The 21,236-nt window shown below is 40.2% G+C and overlaps 1 protein-coding gene across 1 annotated transcript in view; it reads right to left on the bottom strand.

Annotated features, from left to right (window-relative positions):
* The window catches only part of GRIK2 (glutamate ionotropic receptor kainate type subunit 2), a gene marked incomplete at both ends in the record, with an annotated part of 565,573 nt that overhangs the window by 481,137 nt on the left and 63,200 nt on the right, over positions 1 to 21,236 (bottom strand). The window lies entirely within an intron of this gene.

The following is a 21,236-nucleotide window of genomic DNA, read 5'->3' as shown; positions in this document are numbered from 1 at the left end:
CCCAAAGGTCGGCAGGAGGAACGGAGACCTGCCGAGGTTTGGGGAGGCGCCCAAACCTCCCCAAAGGTCGGCAGGAGGAACGGAGACCTGCCGAGGTTTGGGGAGGCGCCCAAACCTCCCCAAAGGTCGGCAGGAGGAACGGAGACCTGCCGAGGTTTGGGGAGGTTTGGGGAGGCGCCCAAACCTCCCCAAAGGTCGGCAGGAGGAACGGAGACCTGCCGACGTTTGGGGAGGTTTGGGGAGGCGCCCAAACCTCCCCAAACGTCGGCAGGTCTGCGCGGAGGAACGGAGACCTGCCGAGGTTTGGGGAGGCGCCCAAACCTCCCCAAACATCGGCAAGTCTCCGTTCCTCCGCGCCCTGCCTGCCTGCTTCTTTCCGCTGCGGAAAGAAGCAGGCAGGCAAGGCGCGGAGTTTGGGGAGGTGCGCGCGCACCTCCCCAAACCTCCCCAAACTTCGGCAGGTCTCGGACGGCGGTGGCTTGGGAGAGGTGCGGGCGATCCCGGAAGCACCAAAGCCTCGGCCGCGCACAAGTCCTCGGTAAGTTTTTTTTGTTGACTGGAGTATAAGCCGAAGTGGAATTTTTCAGCCCAAAAAGTGGGCTGAAAAATTCGGCTTATACTCAAGTATATATGGTAATTAATTTCTCACATGGTTTATTTTTCAGATGCCTTTGGTTTCAAAGTTAAAACCAAAAACAATTGATGAATTAAAATTAGTTTCTATGCATACTATATATAGAATCTGGAATATTTGTGTTGCTTAATGACAGTCACAGCAGTATTGTGGTTTTATTATTAAATTAAATTTGGGAAAGTCAACATCCAATTCTAGCTTCAGTCATGAAAGTTCATTCAATTATGCTGAGCCAGTCATTACTTTGTGGCCTGTGTACACCTTAAATTCTTTAGAAGAAAAACAGAATAGCTTTCTAACAAATAAAACAAGCAAAGAAATAACGATCTCTCAGTTTTCATAATTTTATTTACTTCACATCTGTAAGCTTCCATGCAGAACAGCAGAACCAAATACTCTTTTAAGTGATTAGGCTTAAATTGCCCTGGCTGATTTGACTCAAAACAAAAACAACAGCAACAACAACAAAACTCCAAGGTAACACTAACCGTGAATGTCACACACAAAAAAGATACCAGTGTGTATTGATTCCCTTGCCTTTAACTGACATGCTGTGGTGTCTCTTAGTTTGTTAATGGCAATAGTTGTCATTGACTTGCTGGGATCTTTTGACTATCCCAACCCTTCTTCTTGTCTCAAAAAAGTCTATATCAATTATTACAGTATGGTCCTGCCCAGGGCTTTTTTTCTCATAGAACGCTCAGAACAGAGTTCTGGCACCTTTTTTGGATGGAACCTTGTAGGGTAGGCAAGGCGGGTTGTATGACATGTGTGAGTTCCAGAATCTTTTTCTTTTACAAAAAAAACACTGGTCCTGACATTATCTGTTTGATTATCAGCTCTTTGAACCACCAGGAAGTAGTTCTACATTATACAGGTAACTAAAGCCATAACTGATGAATCTCTGTAAAGACAATGTCTGGCATGAACCACAGAGACCTGTATACAATCCTATTCATGAAATAAACTGGGTGATCCCTTTTTCATTATTCCTAAACTCAGAGGGCTGTTATAATGGTAAAATTGAATGGAGAAAATCAAATTAACACTCCTGAGCAAAGTAGAAAATACCAGAATAAAGTTCAGTTTCACTTCATTAAATAAACTTGCAGTATAGGATAGCCTTTTGCTACAAGCGAATGATACAACTGTCTTCTTCACATGTGTGACTTTTCAGAATGCTTAAGGGCCCTCAGTAGATAGGCTGGTCTTCTAAATCTTCTGTATGAATTAAACATCTACTGATGTTCTATTGAATGCAATTAAAATCGCCTTTCATTTTTAGCTATACAGGAAGATGTTAAACTGATTAAAAGAGCCATGAAGAACAGCATAGGAAAAAACTAATAAGAGTGTCCCCACTTTCCTACATTTGTAGGTACCATAAATTCCTTGGTGGACAGGTTTTGAGCCAGTGTTGAAAAGTCTTGTGTGGTATGTATAATAGCTTATGTAATGTATTGGGCCTATTTACTTGAACTGTTTCCTCCTGTCTTTGAATGCTGCTTGAGATTGCTTAATCAGGGAGTCTGTGTAACGGTCGCTGGCTTCCCAGACATGCAGTCTCCAGGACGATCATTGGTTGGCTCTAGGGCGGCAATAGGTTCCTTCAAACCTATTGGCCGCCGCCTAGTGACCAGCAGTATAAGTAGCTGCATAGAAGCCTTGGTTTCTAGTTCTGTTCCTGTTCTACAATAAAGCAATGTTCCTGTTTGAACCCTCTTGTCTCGCCTCCTGCTTGCAAGAAACCCAGTACACAACAGCTTACACAGTCGTCTTGCAAAGGTTAGTGCTCCATTTGTTGCTAGCAGTCAAGTGGCATACAGGATTTCCTGGCAACCATTTTAGATTACGGTAGTTGTTTTCAAACTTAGCAACTTTAAGATGTGTGGACTTCAACCTCCAGAATTTCCTAGCCAGCATGCTGGCTATGGAATTCTGGAAGTTGAAGTCACACATCTTAAAGCTGCCAAGTTTGAGAAATGCTGTTTTAGATTCAAATATGGGGTTTGTCGGCAGTTTACTGAATCTTTGGCTGTTATGAAATTGAAGATAAAGCTAATCCCATCAAGAGAGCTTGCTGCTGATTTTGAAGCATCACATACAAATACTGTATACAGAGTACTATCCTTAGGGTGACATTTATCAGGTTCCTAAAATCCTGGAGATGAGTTATTACAATAAGCCAAACCACAATTTCATTTTGATTATGAACTATTCCAAAAAGAATGGGCACTCACAATTAGCTAGACTTTTTTTCTCAAAGATTCTTGAAAGCATTTTGCTCCAACCTCAGTAGATGGCAGTATAATATTTAATAAATAAATAAATGCAAGAATGTATAGTACTGCTTTCTAGGCTTTCCTCTTAATTCTTTCCTTATTTTATTTCCAAATTGAACAATGGAATCATTGATGTGACAAGTGTGGTTATCAGATTGAATTGGTAGTATTGAGGAATCTTGTTGACAAAAGAACCCTATGCACATCAATTCAGCAATACGTTTCTCATGTAACTCTTATCTTATTTCTATGATGCCCTGCACATTCCCTAGAAAAGAGACAATTTTATGCCCCATTCGTGATTTCATTTATATTCCCCTTATTTACTGTACTATTTTTCTTTCAAACTTTATTTATTTTCCTCTCTCACAAGACATATTGTTCCTTGAGGAGTTTTTGTATGATGGGGATAATATGTATTAAAGGTCATACAGCTAGCTCCCACAGAATTACATTGAATAATGAAGCTGACCTGGAATGCAAAAGCCCCTTTCTTTTCATCTTGTGCTTATTGTTCAGATATATCACAAAAATAACATTTGGAAAAAAAAGCCATTGCATTATGCCAGCAGAAAACAAGGTAGGCACCCTAATTTTATTTCTTCTTTTTGTCATGAATAGTCCATTTCAGAAATTTGTTGTTATATTGTATTACTTACATTTTGTACTTGCACATGACGTCCATGTGAAAGCCTAAATTTCACAATGCAAAATGTTTAAGAGGAGAAACCCACCTCCCTATAAAATATTGTGTAAGCATTGAAAGCTTCCCAAGTGAGGTTGGAGATGGCATTTCTGCTATATTATGTACAGGAGTGAAAGGGGACAGTAGTGAAAAGAATATATGCATTGTAATGAATTTTCATCCTAGGACATAAATAGGATAAACTGAAAAAGAAGAAGCAATATGTTGCAGTCCTGAGAGTTCCTAGGCTGCTACAAGTATTGTAGATATGAATAAGCTCAGTACTGTCTGTATTGCCTTGGGTAGAAGGGTGATGATGTTGTTGATGATGATGATGATACATTTTAAGATTAAGTTCCCAGCTTTTTTTCCATTTTGGGAGGTGATAAAAAAGTATTTTGAGGGAATTCTATGCAGTAACATCAAGCTATCAACCATGGAGCTTGCTAATTTATATTGTTCTCTGAAATCAAAGTCTTTTATTTTAATTGAATCCTTATTGGTGACAAGAGACATTTTTAAACTACTTCTTGTAGAAGCGTTTAAATCCTTAACCTAACCATGTTTAACAGATTACTGCATGGACCAAATAAATTGGATTCAACGAAGCAAGGAGATATTAATATGGACAATTTGAAAGTTTACGTCTCCAAGGTAATCTCTGTAGAAATATAACTGATTACTCACATATATGATCCCAGGCTGTAGAGCTCAGCAATTCATATTCCTAGCTCTGGTGAAGATAAGAGTTTTCAATACAGGGGGAAGTGATGGATGTATATAATGTACAGTTTCAAATACTGCCCTCAGCAAGGACATGGGGCAACATGATTTTGTTTTATTATTAATAGAGCCATGCAAATTTCTAGCTTCTAACTGTACAATCAATATTTTACACTAAGAATTTGCATACTTGGACTGTTTTAAAAAATGATAACATTTGTTGTGCTATTACTGTGTTCCTTCCACTGAGTTAATTCATTTAAAAAAAAAAGCCGGTACAAATTACAAGACTTTAGATGACTACACATGTTCAAAAATCCACAGCTTTTCCTGAAACAATAAAACTAATGCCTAGCGAAACCTTTTTATTTTTTTTAAAAAATATATCTGGCATTTTGACTTTGCAACTGGCTTGTTACTGGAACAACATTTGAGCGCCGTGGTTATCCAATAAACATATACTAAGGGACCTCCCACATGACAGAGTTGGACAAAAATCCTGATACAGGACATTACTGATGTTCAAGGTGTCAATCTGAACGCTTCTGAGCTGGGACACAAGGCAACTAGGTTTACTAGGAAAAGAACATGTGCTTTACAAACCTAATTTAGAGGAGTTTTTGAGAATATATAATGACTTTCCCTCCTACAAATATAAATTTGAAAAATCATTTTCATCAAGTTTTAAAAAATAGAGTTGCTTGTAACACCAAAAAGAATATTCTTAATGAAAAGATTTCTCATTCTATTACTAAAAATGCCAAGTTTATATGGCCACCATATAAGCAGGAAAGAATAAAATAAAACTATTGGCCTTTGCATTCAACAAGATTTTTGTCTTAAGACAATAAAATAACTTGGAGGCAACTTAATATACCAGTTGCATGAACCGTAGCTCTTGGGAAATTTAAGGAAAGCAAATGCTTTCCCATGGAAATTTGAAGAAGTAGAAGGCTTCCCCAAATCTCTTCGCTATTTGTCCAATGGCTGCTTCCAATATTTGCACTGAGGTGAGCAAATATTCAATAAAAATATCACCAGCAGTCCTGATGCATCTCTACAATTTCTTACTCACATATCTTGAAATAAGCCCCATTCAGTTCAATTGGAATTACTTTTGAAAAGGCAGTGATAAGATTCTCCTTCTGAGGCTATAAATAAATAAGTAAAAGAAAATCTAGCAGGGTAGAGACAAATTATCTTTGAATAGCTAATACAGAATTTGAATACTTAAATTGAATGAGCTGATTTACAGTATTCATGAGAAATGCAAGCAACTGGCTAAGTGCAGAACACCTTAGCCACATGTAAACTTTAAATACTTCTTCATTGAGTGGTTAAGCAAAGGTACTGACCTTCCAACATTTTTCATGAGATTTCTGAATAATTAAAGTAAATGTATAGTAACTGTCTTAATAAATCAAGGATTGCTTCTTATGAAGTACCTATTCAACATACAGGAAAATCTTATTCAAATACCGTATTAGTATTAATTGAGTTATATATACACTATCTTGGGCTTTCTTTTTTGCCTCCCTTCCAAGTACTAACCAGGTCTAACCACGCTTAGCTTCCGAAAACAGACAAAGCTTGGTGTTTTCAGAATAATCTGAATGCCCCTGTTATATTTTCCAAAGGGAAAAAAACTTAAGGCAAGGGTAGGGGTTAATTCCTAATCTTGTAGGATCAAATATCCTCTGAAACATTTCCATAGAAACAGCTATGTTAATGTATTTCTGCAAAACCACAAACATTCTTAAGGCAAAGATGAACAAATGTACTTCTCTTGCTTAAATTTTGCAGGATTAAGCTCTGTTCTTCAGATGCATAGAGTATTGTCTAGAAAAACAACAACAACAAAACCTTTAACAGCCCAGATCTAGAAGATGACCAGGCTGAGCCTGGAGGAGGGTGTCAAACACCTCATCAGTCATGAATCCCTTTATGCCCACAAGAGATCTAAGTCCAGCCCACCTTGAATTCCTTCTGCCCTTATCTACCACCAATTTCCTTTGGCTGTTAGTAGTTCAGATTCTTGTAAAGAGCTTAAACTTGCAAAAAAAATTATACCCATTTGAACTTCTTGGATCTCCTGTTTTCCCTGGAGCTTGATACCCTGCCCAATATATTTGGATCAATGAATTGTGAACAGAAAGCTCTCCTTTTAGTATATTTCTTTCAGTCTCCATTATGAATATAGATTACACAATAGGTTGTGTAAGCTATTGGAAGATGCTGTTCACATCAAAGCAATTGGTACAAACCTTTTAAAGACTTTCTGGTTATCTGTGGAAGTGTATGCCATTTCTACCAGGACCACTGTCAAATTCAAACCAATCTTACACTTCTGAAGGAATTTTACCAGCCAATCAAGAGCTATTTAGAATCTCTGCCTCTCGCTGGATTTCCCATATTGTAAGATTTAGGCATCCATATAGCCAACTAAGTAAGATAATGCTTCTAACCACTGCTTATTTGGGAAGTGACTTTTTATCACCTCTGTATCCTGCAAGGACTGTTATGTAAACATTTGCATGCTTAGAGGAATTCCAGTGTTTGCAGAAGTTGTGGCAAAAAATATATTTAGAGAACAAAATCCCAAAGGGATGCAAGTTTTCAGAAACATGCTATGGTGATCATGAGTGGGAGTGAAGCTGGAAGACCAGGGAGATGGGGGCTCACATGGAATACCTTACAAGCTTTTCTTCCTTAGGGCTTGAATGAAAGTACAGAAAAATATTTTGCTGCACTTGGAATTCTTGACTCACTTCGCCCAATGGCATGTACTGTATATAACACCTTTGTCATACTGAATATTTTTCCTGTACAGTATATTTGACAGGCCTTGTACTGTATATCCCCTGCTCAGCGCAGAATCTCCTAGAGCAGTGTTTCTCAATTTTGAAATTTTGAGATTTGTGGACTTCAACTCCCAGGACTCCCCAGCCAATATGCTGAAGAAATTCATGCATATTAAAGTTGCCAAGGCTGAGAAACACTATCCTAAGGCATGATTGACAGGTGAGTATCCAGAGGCAACTCAGACATAAAAATATAGCCAAAAAAAAGATAAATATTTTAAGGAGCACTGTTTCAAGGCATCATCAGGTTTACTTCCCTAAGGATTCTCTTTAGAACTTCATAGGCTGAACACAGCTTATCCCTGTGACTAGAGAGTAAACATCTCAAATGCTTTTTCTTTTAAACTTGCTAACTGAAAGGTCCCCCATGTTGTTAAAGTAGAGCACTGTAAGGGATGAATACTTAATGAGATCTAGGAACCCTTGGGGAAGAGTCTTGGAGCATATGCAGGAAAAATAAAACAAGGGCCTAGAGGAAAAGGAAAACATACATTCTTCTGAATTTTCTTGATATTTTCCCCTGAAATCTTCAACCTACATTTCCCTAGCCTCAGAAGAGAGATGGAGGAAAGCAAGCCACCACAATTCATTTTTAAACACAAAGAGGGCTAAATGTAGTACCCAAATTGTTCCCTGGAAGACTGCAGCATCGTTCCTTCACGGCTGGTGTGGTTTCAATAGATTTGTTTTTCCAGACTGACCTACACTGGTGTTACAGTGAACTATGGGACCACTGACAAGAGTGTAAAAGGTCACATTATAAAAACTTCATGCTGGCGCAGATGTCACATGTTTACGGTAACGTGTCCACAAAATGGGCACGGCTAACATGCTTCTCCTCAAGCCCATCGCAAAAGCCCTCTTTTCAGAACTTTGGGGAGAGTCATTTGTTCTAGCCATTGTGTGGGAGGGAAATAATCTGGCTTACAGATCTTCGTGAGCCATAATGTGATTTCTTTGGTTTTGAGTTGGCATATTATATGAACCCGTCCAGTGTAAATGAGGAATTGTTGCTTAGTAAGAACATTAAAACAGAAAATTGTTGAGTGACTTTTCTTCATTCTTCTCTGAACCCTCTTTTCTTGAAAACCTTTCACCCAGCAGTATAATACCATATAGAAATGCCCACAAAAATGAATGTAATTTTTTATATTAGTCAACCTAATTTCCTCTTCTCTCTCCTATTATTTTCCATTTTCAGCTTCTGAACTATGAGATATTTATCACAGGAGCTTATCTTTGTAATGTGTGTAGGAGGCAAGTGTGCACATGCATGCACACATACATGCTCTCACACATACCCAAGCACCTGTCATGGTTCCGACTAACGAAACACTTCAAAGAACTTTCAGGCATTGTTTATCCTAAAAAGTCTTTGTGAAAAACAAACCATGGTGGAATGCCAAGATCTGAATTCCCCTCCCTTCAGCACCTAAAATCTGGCACAATTCCCTCCTCCAATTAGCAGTCATAAATCACATTCTCCAATCAGTTTGAAGGGCGAAGCTTCCCTTCCATTCTGTTACATGCCATTTCTTATCTTATTAAAAAAAACAACTGGGGAAACATTCTCCCCCAAGCTTCATCTAATTCTAAGAGCAAAATAATTTAAAGGAAAAGGCTGCCTCTTATATTGTCAAAGCAAAAACATCCAATGTTTGCAGCGTTGACAGCACCTTTGAATAGGGGTTGATTTCTGGCAACTGCCTGGACTAATCCTTGCAGTTTTCTTAGCAAGATTTCAGATATTGTTTGACACTGCCATCTTCCTAGAGATGAGGAAGAGGGGAATGAGACAACTTGCCACAGCCAACTCACTGCGGCCAACTCGCCATGGCTAGCTCACAATGGCCCACTTGCTGCAGGACAACTTGCCACAGCCAACTTGCCATGGGACAACTCTCTGCAGAATGATTTAACAGTTATATTTAATTATTTAAAATAAATAAAACATTATTTTTAATTTTTGTCAATCACATTTCATTCTGTCCCTCCTTTTGCATCCTTTCTTTAATGATTCTATTCCACCATTTCTTTGTTATTAGTGCAACTTTTGTCCAGCAACAAGTTGTCCTGTGGCAAGCTGGTTGTGGTGAGTTGTCCCGCAGCATGTTGGCCATGGTGAGTTGGCCATGGTGAGTTGGCCATGGTGAACTGTCATAGACCCGAGGAAGACAAACTGGCCCAAGGTCGCTTGAATAATCTCTTCTAGAATCTAAATATACCCCAAATGTTAGCCGTTCCTCATAGGACTTGGCCTCTAGATATCTTGTCATCCTGAAAGCTGTACTCTGCACTCTCTCCATTTTGTCATTTTGTCATTGTCTTTTTAATTGTGGTGCCCATATCATAAAGTGTACATGTCATGCCAAGTGGGGTCAGACCAAGACAGAGTAGAGTATAACAATTATGTCCCCATATTCTTGTTAATATACTCCAAAACAGCTTTTCCCTGCTTTTCCCTTTTTAGCAATGGTATCATACTTCTGACTCATGTTTAATATGTTGACAAGGACAGACAGGCCCTTTACACATATATATTTCTATGTCCTTCCTAAACAAGTGCTTTTCATTTTTTTTCTACAGAGATACAGAACTGCACAAAACATTTACCTAATCGATCCAAAATTAAACAAAAACTTTATTTAAACAAATAGCCACCATGTTGAAATTGCCACATTTTGTGAGATTTGGAGGAAGAATGTCAAAATCTTGGGTGTTCTTAAGATTTGGACATTATATTCTTTGAAATACAGGTTGTCTTTGATTTACAACCACAAGGGAGCCCACCATTTCTGTTGCTAAACAAGACAGTTGTTAAGTGAATATTTTTACGACCTTTCGTGCCACAATTGTTAAGTACATCATTGCAGTTTTAAGTCAGCAACAGAGTTGTAAAGTGAGTCTGTCTACTCCATTTGCTTGTCAGAATGTTGCAAAAGTGGAATCACATGAGCTAGTTGTGAAGCATCTGAATTTTGATTATGTGACCATGGGGCTGCTGTACCATCATAAATGTGAAAAATGGTCATAATTCACTTTTTTCAGTGCCATTGTAACTTCTGATGGCCACTAAATGAATGGTCATAAGTCAAGCACTACCTGTACCTGAGTATTTATAGACTATTTATAGAGATAGAGGTCTCCAGAGCATAAACTGGAAACCACTGTTACTTACAAGCCCCTAAACTGATATAGTATGAATCTGTGTGACACACCCCATGAAGAAAACTGGTGATTTCAACTGAACAAAAATAAAACTTTTAAAATAAAATAAAATAAACTTGTAATAATTGCACTTTATATATCACACAGTTTTTCTAACTTGGTGGAACCACAAACTTACACAGGTAGTTTAGGTCAATGGTGGGATTCAAATATGTGAACAACCAGTTCTCTGTGTGGATGCCACTTCCGGAAGTCCATTCTGGGCCTGGGCAACAAAAAATTAGCTACCAGTTCTGCCAAACTGGCGTGAACTGGCTGAATCCCACCACTGGTTTAGGTACATTGTTAAAACCTATCTTTGTATTGCATGGAAAAGGTCCATAGGCAAAGCAGAGTGGAAAGCCCAAAGTGAATTTTGGCAGCACCTCAACGTAATCTGTAAAACCTTCCCCCACCCTTCCCCTGCTAATTGTTTCAGGCTGGGTCCCATAGTTTGAAAACTTCCAGAAATAATAGGAACAATAAAACCATGTCTATTACTTAATTAATTATTTCCACTGAATTAATGGCCTGTGAGAATAACTTTGGGAGACAGGACATACATCAATAAAGAAATCTAATATATAAATATAAAATGGCAACCAAGCATATAATGAAACAATCACAAGGGGATGCCCACTCAACCACCATGTAATGACTGTGGGAACAAGCAGGCTTTAATGACTTTCTGAAAAGTGAGATGAGTTGGGAAAAGTCCTATATCAGGGGTGGGTGAGAGAGAGGTTGTTCCAGACAGTAGGGGCAACCTCAAAAAAAAGGCATGCTTCCCACCTAGCAGCTCGAAAGCATGCAAATGCAAGTAGATTAATAGGTACCACTTTGGTGGGAAACTAACAGCGCTCTGCACCTTTGGCGTATAACCATGCTGGCCGCATGACCACGGAAATTGTCTTTGGACAACGCTGGTTCCCTCAGCCAAGAAATGGAGATGAGCACCATGCCCTAGAGTCAGTGGAGGGATTCAGCCAGTTTGCACCCATTCAGCAGAACCGGTAGCTAATTTTTGTTGCCCAAGCCCAGAATGGACTTCCAGAAGTGGCATCCACACAGAGAACCAGTTGTTCACATATTTGAATCCCACCACTGCCTAGAGTCAGACACAACACACAGGTAAAACTTACCTCTTACCTCAGTCCTATAAGATGAAAAGATCTAAATGAAGCAACCTGAAGCATGCCCTCCATGTGAGAGTGTGTGGGATGGGCAGATGTTTTGGGGAGACAATGGCCCATCAAGTAACCTGGTCCTTTGGCATGTAGTTGCTTGGTAAGACCAAATGACTTTTCTTTTAAGAAATGCACCTGAAGAAATGCTACTGGGAAATTGTCAAATGGAAACAAAAAGGGCTACTTGGAGGTTAAAAATTTGCATCACTTGGTTCATGATTTGCCCCTGTTGGAATGTACATATTGAACAAGAGGTTCTTCTGTAGGCCTCCCAAATTCAAATGTTAGATAAGATAAAGGTAAATGTAAAGGTTCCCCTGCACATGCGTGCTAGTCGTTTCCAACTCTAGGGGCTGGTGCTCATCTCCGTTTCAAAGCTGAAGAGCCAGCGCTTGTCTGAGGACGTCTCTGTGGTCATGTGGCCGGCATGACTAGACGCCAAAGGAACACGGAATGCTGTTACCTTCCCACCGTAGTGGTCCCTATTTTTCTACTTGCATTTTTACGTGCTTTCGAACTGCTAGGTTGGCAGAAGCTGGGACGAGTAACTGGCACTCACTCTGTTTTGCGGCACTCGGGATTCGACCCGCCAAACTGCCGACCTTCTGATTGACAAGCTCAGCTTCCTAACCCACTGAGCCACCGCGTCCCTTTCTAGATAAGATAAGATAACCTTTATTGTCATTTTTTTTACTGTGGGCACACTGGCACACATTAAAAATGAAATTCTGTGGCCTGCTCTCAAAAGTGTAAGCATACATAGCACACATATAAACATGCTATATACAACATATACCTACACCCTTACATATAAATACATAAAAAATATTAATCACTGTCCATCTTGAATATATAGCGGAAAGAGGAAACTTGAGAGTTGGAACAATGGAATAAAACTGTGACTGAATCTGGATGTTCTGCTTTGGATACCATGAAGCCTCGTCTCAGAATATAACAAGGAAAACAGGATGTGAAGAGGATGTGTAATGTCCCAGTCAATCCTGTGGACCTTGCTCAAGCAATAACTATATGTTCAGTTGGGGGCTAGGGAAGTCACTTGATTATACCCACCACATTAATCTTACTCTGATGTTTGGTTTTTTGTTGGGTTTTTTTTTCGGGGGGGGAGGGGGGGAGAAGCATTGCTTTAACAGCACCCTATCTCATAATTGAGTTTATTTTATTAGTGCTTTCTCCGTTATTTAACATTGTCCTGCAGAAGTTAAAATCTTTTTCAAGATTTCATAATACCTTTGTCTCACCTTTCCATATTCTGTATCCTTAAAGCTAGCAGCCTCTTCAAGGGATCACTTGAAAATCCGCATACGTTCCGCAATTCTTGCCTGTAGCTGAAAGAGCCTTGGGCAAGAACAGGTAATTTTAGTTTCCCTTATATTGTTTCAATATACTGTGCATTTGAACAGATTATATCAGGCTGGGCTTCCTCTCTCCCCTTCCAAATCAAAGATTTAATGCTTGATCCTTTTGGGGGGTGTCTTTTACGCAAAGCATCTGCTTATGTTCACTTAATACTTTGCCTATCCATTTCAGTCTATTTTCTTTTTTTTTTATTTAAAAAGTTTTACAGTACATTTTAACTTTAATCCCCCCCTCCCCCACCCCTATCTAACCCTCCCTATCCCTCTCCCCCATTCCCTCCTCCCCCCCCCCCGACTTCCCAGAGCTAAATACAGGGTATAAAAAAGAAAAACAAACATAAGCATCCATATGCTATCACAATAAACTATTAATTCTATCACCCTCTAGCTCATGTAAAATGATTACAAACAATATTACTATTACAGATAAGAAAAAAAAGAAAGAAAACAGAAAAGGAACTTTACTCAAATACTAAATAAAATTTCTTAATCCCAATCCTTATTCATATTAATTTCAAAAAAGAAAAAAAAAATTCATCTACTATTTACATTCTCCCACATTTCTCTAAATTCTAAACAAATTCTCAATTACGCGCCAAAAGCGCCTGTCTCTATTAACCTTATTAATCTCCAACCAAACTGAACTATGATCAAAAATAGTTCTTGCATATATCACACCAAATGTCTCACAGTTCCAGATCATCCATCTATACGTCTACGACACCATTCCAATCTCCAATGAAAATAAAATAAAAAATTTAAAAGATTTATAATCCAATTAAGTAACCTTTATATGTAGTAAGTTAAGAAAAATCAACTTGTTATTGATTAGGAGCTTGCATTCCAATCTTAAATTCAATAAATACTTTTAGTCCATAACCCTAATATACGTTTCTTGCAAACAAATAGCATCAGTCTTAAATTGTTTTAAATGTTGAAAAACTTTCTTTCTCCTCTATGATGAATTTAATCCATTGACATTCTAAATTAGAGATTTAGTCACCAATCTTGACGCTCCAAAGCTTTTGGAGCACGTCTGAAATGACCCCTGTATCTTCTTTGGACCGCGCCCTTCCCACAGCTTCACTATAAGTACGCTTTGGAGGTTCCATAACTTTCTGCTTATCTTGCTCTTGCTCTCGTCTCGCTCGTCTTAGGGCGGCACACGTCATCCTCTGCTCTCCAGCAGCAACCGATGAGGCTGTAACTTGATCCCCTCCAGCACCGTTCTCCTCTGTCTGTCTATCTGCAACATCTTGAGGCTTTCCCTCGCCATATCCCTTTGCAGCTTCCAGAAGTGATAGGGGGGTTGCTTTTAACACATTGCTATAAAAATCACGTGCCTGGGCCACAGTAGCCAAACGATGTCTTTTACCTTCGTGCATCACCACCAGTCCAACTGGAAACTCCCATCTAAACTTGACATCACATTTCTTAAGTTCCTGTACAAGAAATGCAAAATCTTTCCTTCTCCTTAAAATCTTTGGAGGAATCTCTTTTAAAACCAAAACTTCTTGCTCAGCAACTACCAATTTAGTATCATAAGCAGCTTGAATGACTTCATCTCTAATTACTCTCTTTGTAAAATAGACCACCACATCTCTGGGTAACTTCCTCTGTCTTGCAATCCATGAATTTACACGAAAAATTTTATCCATACTTCCCTCAATTTCAGATGCTGGCTGGCCCAATACCGGTTCCAAAGCCTCAGAGATCAGCGGCTTTAAATCTTCTTTAGAATTCTCCTTTAAACCCCTAATTCTAATAGCATACTGCATCTGTTGGTACTGAACAAGGCTCAATTCTCCGTCCATTTTGTCCCTTATATTTTCATCCTCTAATACCTTTGCTTCTAATATAGAGTTCTTTTGACTGAGATCCTCCACTTTTTCACCCAGCTGTTGCACACATTCAGCTACACTTTCAATCATAGACAACATGTCTACCCTCATTGCTCTAAACTTCTCTTCCATCTTCTTCTCCAATTTCTCCTCCAGCTTTTTCAACTTTTCATCCATCATATCAGACATTAACCGTGAATGCTTTTCAAGGGCATCTTGTAATTCCTTAAGCGTCAGTGCCGGAGGAAATGCAGGAGGAAGCAAAGCTTGCAACGAGGTCTGTTGCACCGGGGAAGACCCCGCACTCCGAAGAGCTTTAGAAGTCTTGGCCGCCATCTTTCCCCACTTTCACTTATTGCACACTTTCACTTTAAAGCTATAAAATCCATTGAGCTAGAGAGTAAAGCTAAAAGTCCACATCACCTTGACCTCCTGTATCGCTCTGCCTGCATCTTGATACTCAAAAGTATTTCCTTTTGGCAGGGGTGGTTGCTAATGCCTGGCTCTGCTCCAAAAATCACGGAGCAGAGACGCTGCGCAGCTCGGAGCAACCCAGGCTTCGGGGGGGCTCAATCCTTCAGCCGCCCAAACTCAGCTCAGGCGGCCACGGAGAGCTCAACCCCTACCTGGGGCCTCACCCCCTCCTCTTCTCCTGAGGAGGGGGCTTCAAATCCATCTAAACAGCTGATCGGCGCTGTTTACGATGGAAAAAACACAGCTGCGGAGCGGGCAGCCCGGAGGCGGCTGTCTTCGGTGCCGCGTCGCCACCGGAAGTCATTTCAGTCTATTTTCTTGCAGAGTTGAAAAGCACGTCAAAAAAGATATGCTCAAAGTCCAGCATAAATATGTTGTTAGCTGCGAAGTCGTGTCCAACCCATCGCAACCCTATGGACAACGTTCCTCCAGGCCTTCTGGTCCTCTACCATCTTTTGGAGTCCATTTAAGCTCATGCCTACTGCTTCAGTGACTCTATCCAGCCACCTCATTCTCTGTCGTCCCCTTCTTCTATTGCCCTCAATCTTTCCCAGCATTAGGCTCTTCTCCAGTGAGTCCTTCCTTCTCATTAGGTGGCCAAAGTATTTGAGTTTTAGCTTAAAGATCTGGCCTTCTAAAGAGCAGTCAGGATTGATCTCCTCTAGGACTGACCGGTTTGATCGCCTTGCAGTCCAAGGGACTCGCAGGAGTCTTCTCCAGCACCACAGTTCAAAGGCCTCAATTCTTTGGTGCTCAGCCTTATTTATGGTCCAACTTTCACTACCATCAGCATAAATATATGCTGCACTAAAAATTCAAGTGTTTCCTTAGACCTTTATACAGTGTAACAGTCAATTTGGTGTACATTCAATTTTTTCGTGGTTGGTCCAAGAAGGCTTAGGTTTAAAGTTCTTGTTCGACATAGACTGTATTCTCCTGCCTAAAAACTAAAGAGCATGTTATTCTGAAAGCTAATTGTGGAGGTAATTTAATACTATAAATGTCCAATCTTAAAATGGTGTAATAATCTGAAGAAATTTATATAATATTTTACAAGTGATCATAAAGGTCCATGCTATGTCACCACATGCATCAAAGCAGCAGATGAAATAAGCTGCTACTGACTATAGTAAATACTTCAGAATAACTGAATATAAGAAATGCTAGGCTAGATAAACCAAGGTGTACCTATTAAAAGTCTATTTCCCCTAATGGCCAGTAAGATATGCCCTAGGAAGTCTACGACTAGGATATGAAAGCAATAAGCCATTGCTCTTTCCCATGACACTGAAAGCATATTGCCACTTAACTGGGAGGTTCTAGACCTATTGGTTTTACTCATAAGACTAGGGGTCTTCAAACTTGGCCCTTTTATGACTTGTGGACTTCAACTCCCAGAAGTGGGCATACACTGACTGAGGAATTCTGGGAGTTGAAGTCCACAAGTCATAAGAGCCTTGGTGGAACAGTGGGCTAATGCCTCCTTAAGTAACACCAGCTGCCTGCAATTAGTGCAGGTTCGAGTCCCACCAGGCTCAAGGTTGACTCAGCCTTCCATCCTTCCGAGGTAGGTAAAATGAGGACCCAGATTGTTGGGGGCAATAAGCTGATTTTGTAATAATGCCGCTGGGGGGGGGCGAAAGCCCTAATAAGCAGGCATATACATAGAATGAAGGCTATTGCTAAGCACATTGATTTGTGCTTTAGATTGTAAGCCGCCCTGAGTCTTCGGAGAAGGGCAGGATATAAATGGGATTTTTTTAAAAATGGCCAAGTTTGAAGACCCCTGGATAAGACTTTCAGTAAACTCAGACACTGGGCTTTTTTCTGTAAGTTGATTGTTTTTATTTATTTAATATATTTAAATTATATGTTGCCCATCTCACTGTCAGGTAAGTACTGCAATGGATATGTCAGAGATACAATGATGTTATCCCACAGCCTGCCCCCCCTTTTTTTTACTCTTTTTCTCCCCAGTTTTAGAGAACAGTATATAATGCTTAGAACATTCTTTTTCTTTGAAAAGCAGAAAGCATTGTCAAAAAATTGCAGTAAATTTCAGTGTTTGACTTATTGTTCCAAAATCCATGAGACTGATAGTTTGTGCAAGACACATGTTGCTGACCCATACTCCCTGTATTAATCTAATCCATTGTTAATGCTATGAGTGCCAATGGCTTCAACAATTCTTTTTAACAATGAATTCCAGAAATGTCTCAGAGCTACTCAGAAGATACTCCTGTTAGCTTTTTTCTTTCTGTATTTTCAGTAAAAATTATTCAAAGTGTATGCAACCCAAAGGCATTTTCTGCTCAGAAATAAATCCCATTAAGTTGAGTAGGATTGCAGCCATGAACAGCTGCATGAAAAAATATGATCTAATTATAAGGCTCCAGTGAGGTAACTATGAGTATAATAATGCCACTAAACTCAAGAGGAAGAACTGAAATATTTGCAACATTCTCCCTAAGGACAAAGCTAGCCCCTCTTGATTATTTTACATACCTAAAGAGAAAAGTATATACATACATAATTAGTTATTGCTTGTAGCTGCCCTTTTTACCATAATAAAACTCCAGACAACATACTTATTGTCAGTTATCATGAAGCAGTTAAATGGATGTGAAAATGGCTGTGATCAATATAATAAAGCTGTTCAATTAATTAGATACAATGGTACTTCGGCAGTCATCATTAATTGGCTCCGGGAGGCACAATGACTACCAAAAACAATGAGTATCAAAAACAATTTTTCCCATAAGGAATAATATAGCAAGTCACAAGGCAACCAACACTGACAAGTTCTAGCTTGTGCACTGAGTACCAAACAAATGACAAGTACTGGGATAAAAAAATTTATATTAAAATGCATTGAGTAGCAAATTCAATGAGTTTCAAGCAATTGAGTACCAAGGTATCATAGATGAATAAGAAAAATAAATGTAAAATGTCTCAGTTTATACAGGTGTCATTAAAAAGCCTAATGAATTTTATCACTCAGTTTTGGCTAATTGACTTCTGAGCAATAAATATTTAGATAGACATAGATAGATTAGATTGAGATAGAGGTAGAGGTAGAGGTAGAGGTAGAGGTAGAGGTAGAGCAGAGGTGTCAAACTCAATTTTATTGAGGGCCGCATCAGCATTGCGGTTGCCATCAGAGGGCTGGGTATGTGTGGCCAGGGTGGGCGCGGCCTACTGGGTGGGTGTGGCTGGAATGTGTGTGGCCTACTGGGTGGGCATGGCCAGCTATACATCATTCACGTCACGTTGGGGGCCTGGCCAGGAGTGGGGCAGATCTGAGGGTCTCTGGCAGAAGGAGATGGGACCGGGACAAGTGCCAAGGCATGGTCCACTGGAGGAGCCTCACTATTCCTCTCAGGCCATGCGGGAGGGGGCTGGACAGTGGCACAGAGGTCAAATGCCCAGCCCAGTCCTCAAACATCCATGGCACTAAGCCCAGCCCCACTTCCCCAAGGGGGTGCCCAGCTGCACTTATTCCTCAAGGTTGCTGCTGCTGTGCTTGCTCTCCTTAGCCAGGTTGCTCATGATGGGTACAAGGGCAAAATCAAGAGGGAGTCCCACTCCCTCTCCATGTGAGGAGACCTGGCTTTGTATCCAAAGGTTCCTTAGCAATAGGATGGGAGACACCCCAGGATAGGCTAGGAGGAGGGGGCAAGGGGATGGTGAAAGGGCAGCAGGGAAGGACTAAGTCAGGACTTCCCTCAGACCCTTTCCTTCCTTCCTTCCTTCCTTCCTTCCTTCCTTCCTTCCTTCCTTCCTTCCTTCCTTCCTAAGAGTGGTGGGAAAATATTTGAGATGAGGGAGGGAGAAAAACAGGCAAGAAACACAGCTGGTGAAGTGTCATCCTTTGTGAGGAAGGAAGAAAATGCAGCATCACCTGGAAGTGGCCAGCACATGGCCTTCGCCTACTTCACATATCTGACTTGGTGGGCTCTGGGGGAGGGGATGCATTGAGCAGCTTGAGAGCCGATGTTACCTGCACAATGCTGCCCAGCCCCCAGATTTCTGGGTTTTGGCAGGCAGCAAGGTGCTCTCCTCACAGTTCTGAGGGGCTGAGCCAGGTGGCATGAATCTGAAAAGAAGCACAATGCTGCCCAGCCCCTAGCCTGCCCGAAGTAGGCAAAGCCATGTGCTGGCTACTTCCAGGCAATGGTTCATTTCTTCATTCCTCACAAAGGGTGATACCTCCCCAGCATGTGCCCAGTGGGCGGGGCCGACACAGCAGGGGCTGGTCCCTCACTGTTTCCGGACGGCCTTGTGGAGCTAAGACTGAATGCGTTTCAGCATAGATGGCCACCACGAAATTGTACATTGGCTCCCAGCCTGCCTGGGCCAGGGCCAAGGCAGCGGGGGCCGTTCCCTCACTGTTTCCAGGATGGGTTCACGGGCCACATGAAACCACTTCATGGGCCGGATCCGGCCCCCGGGCCTTGTGTTTGACATGTCTGAGGTAGAGGTAGAGACGGAGAAAGAGACAGAGATAGAGATAGTAGATTGAGGACTCTCCAAATAATAATGGGGGTAAAGCGTTGGAATTGCTTAGGCTGATCTTGAAAACATTCTTGAAGGCTGTGTGTCTAATAACTTAATTCATATAAATACAGAACTGACAAAAATGGATAAAAAATTGTTATTAGTAATAATAATAATAATAATAATAATAATAATAATAATAATAATATGATATTATAATAATATATGATATAATATAATAATTTATACTACACTACATTATACTGATATGATACAGATAGTCCTTGACTTACAACAGTTCATTTAGTGACCTTTAAAAGTTACAACGGCACTGAAAAAAAGTGAATTCTGACCATCTTTTACACTTACGACCATTGTAGCATCCCCATAGTCATGTAATCAAAATTCAGACTCCTGGCAACTGATTCATATTTATGGCCATTGCAGTGTCCTGGTGGTCATGTGATCCCCTTTTGTGACCTTCTGACAAGCCGTCAATGGGGAGACCAGATTCACTTAACAACCATGTTACTAACTTAACAACTGCAGTGATTCACTTAACAATTGTGGCAAGAAAGGTCATAAAATGGGCCAAAATTCAGTTAACAAATATCTCCCTTAGCAACAGAAATGTTGGGCTCAGTTGTGGTCATAAGCTGAGGACTATATGCATAATATAATTCATATTAACCATACTTAATTTAATTGAAATTATACATTTAAAAATTGTCCTCGTCTCCTTGATTTCTTCATCTTGGCCTCACCTACTTTTTGCATTGCAGCTCCATGACACCACTCAAAGAACAAATGGAAAAAAATTAAATAAGTAAAGAAATCCTATTCCAAAATCTTGAACTAGTGTAGCACATGACAATAGCACACAGGATTGTACAATATAATGCTAGCATGTTTCCTGAGCATGCTGGCTCAGGAATTCTGGGAGTTGAAGTCCACGAGTCATAAAAGAGCCAAGGTTGCCTACCCCTGGTGTAGTCAAATCTCACTACAGATTCTGTCCCTGGTTCTGAAATTTGCCGTTGTTTTAAGGCCATTGTCACAGAGAGACATCCAGTAATTCTTGTGCCATGTCAGTCAAACAAATGAATGGACCGCTCTGTTCACATGCACTTTCAGAAGCAGGGCCAGTAAATGATTCAGCTGCAATAAACTACCACCCTCCTTGTCCATGGGGTCACGATGAGTCAGACATGACTTCGCAACTAACAACAACAACCACTTCCTAATTATTATTCCATTCCTGATTTGTACATTATAATTCCTTACATTTTGAAATGGGAAGTGATTTCTTTATCCCTATAGTTAGAAAACCTGAGTCATGAAATTCAAACCAGTCCATTAACTCTGTCCACTAGTCAGCTATAAGCCACTTTCTTTTTACATTTGCTGATATGTGAAGATTGCAGAACTACCTCCACATCTTTAAAAAAAATGTTTGGGGCAAGGAT

Source organism: Vipera berus, assembly GCF_964194415.1.
Source record: "Vipera berus genome assembly, chromosome: 1".
Lineage (NCBI taxonomy): Eukaryota > Metazoa > Chordata > Lepidosauria > Squamata > Viperidae > Vipera > Vipera berus.
Note: the sequence above shows the minus strand (reverse complement) of the source record. Positions and strands in the feature narration are given on the sequence as shown.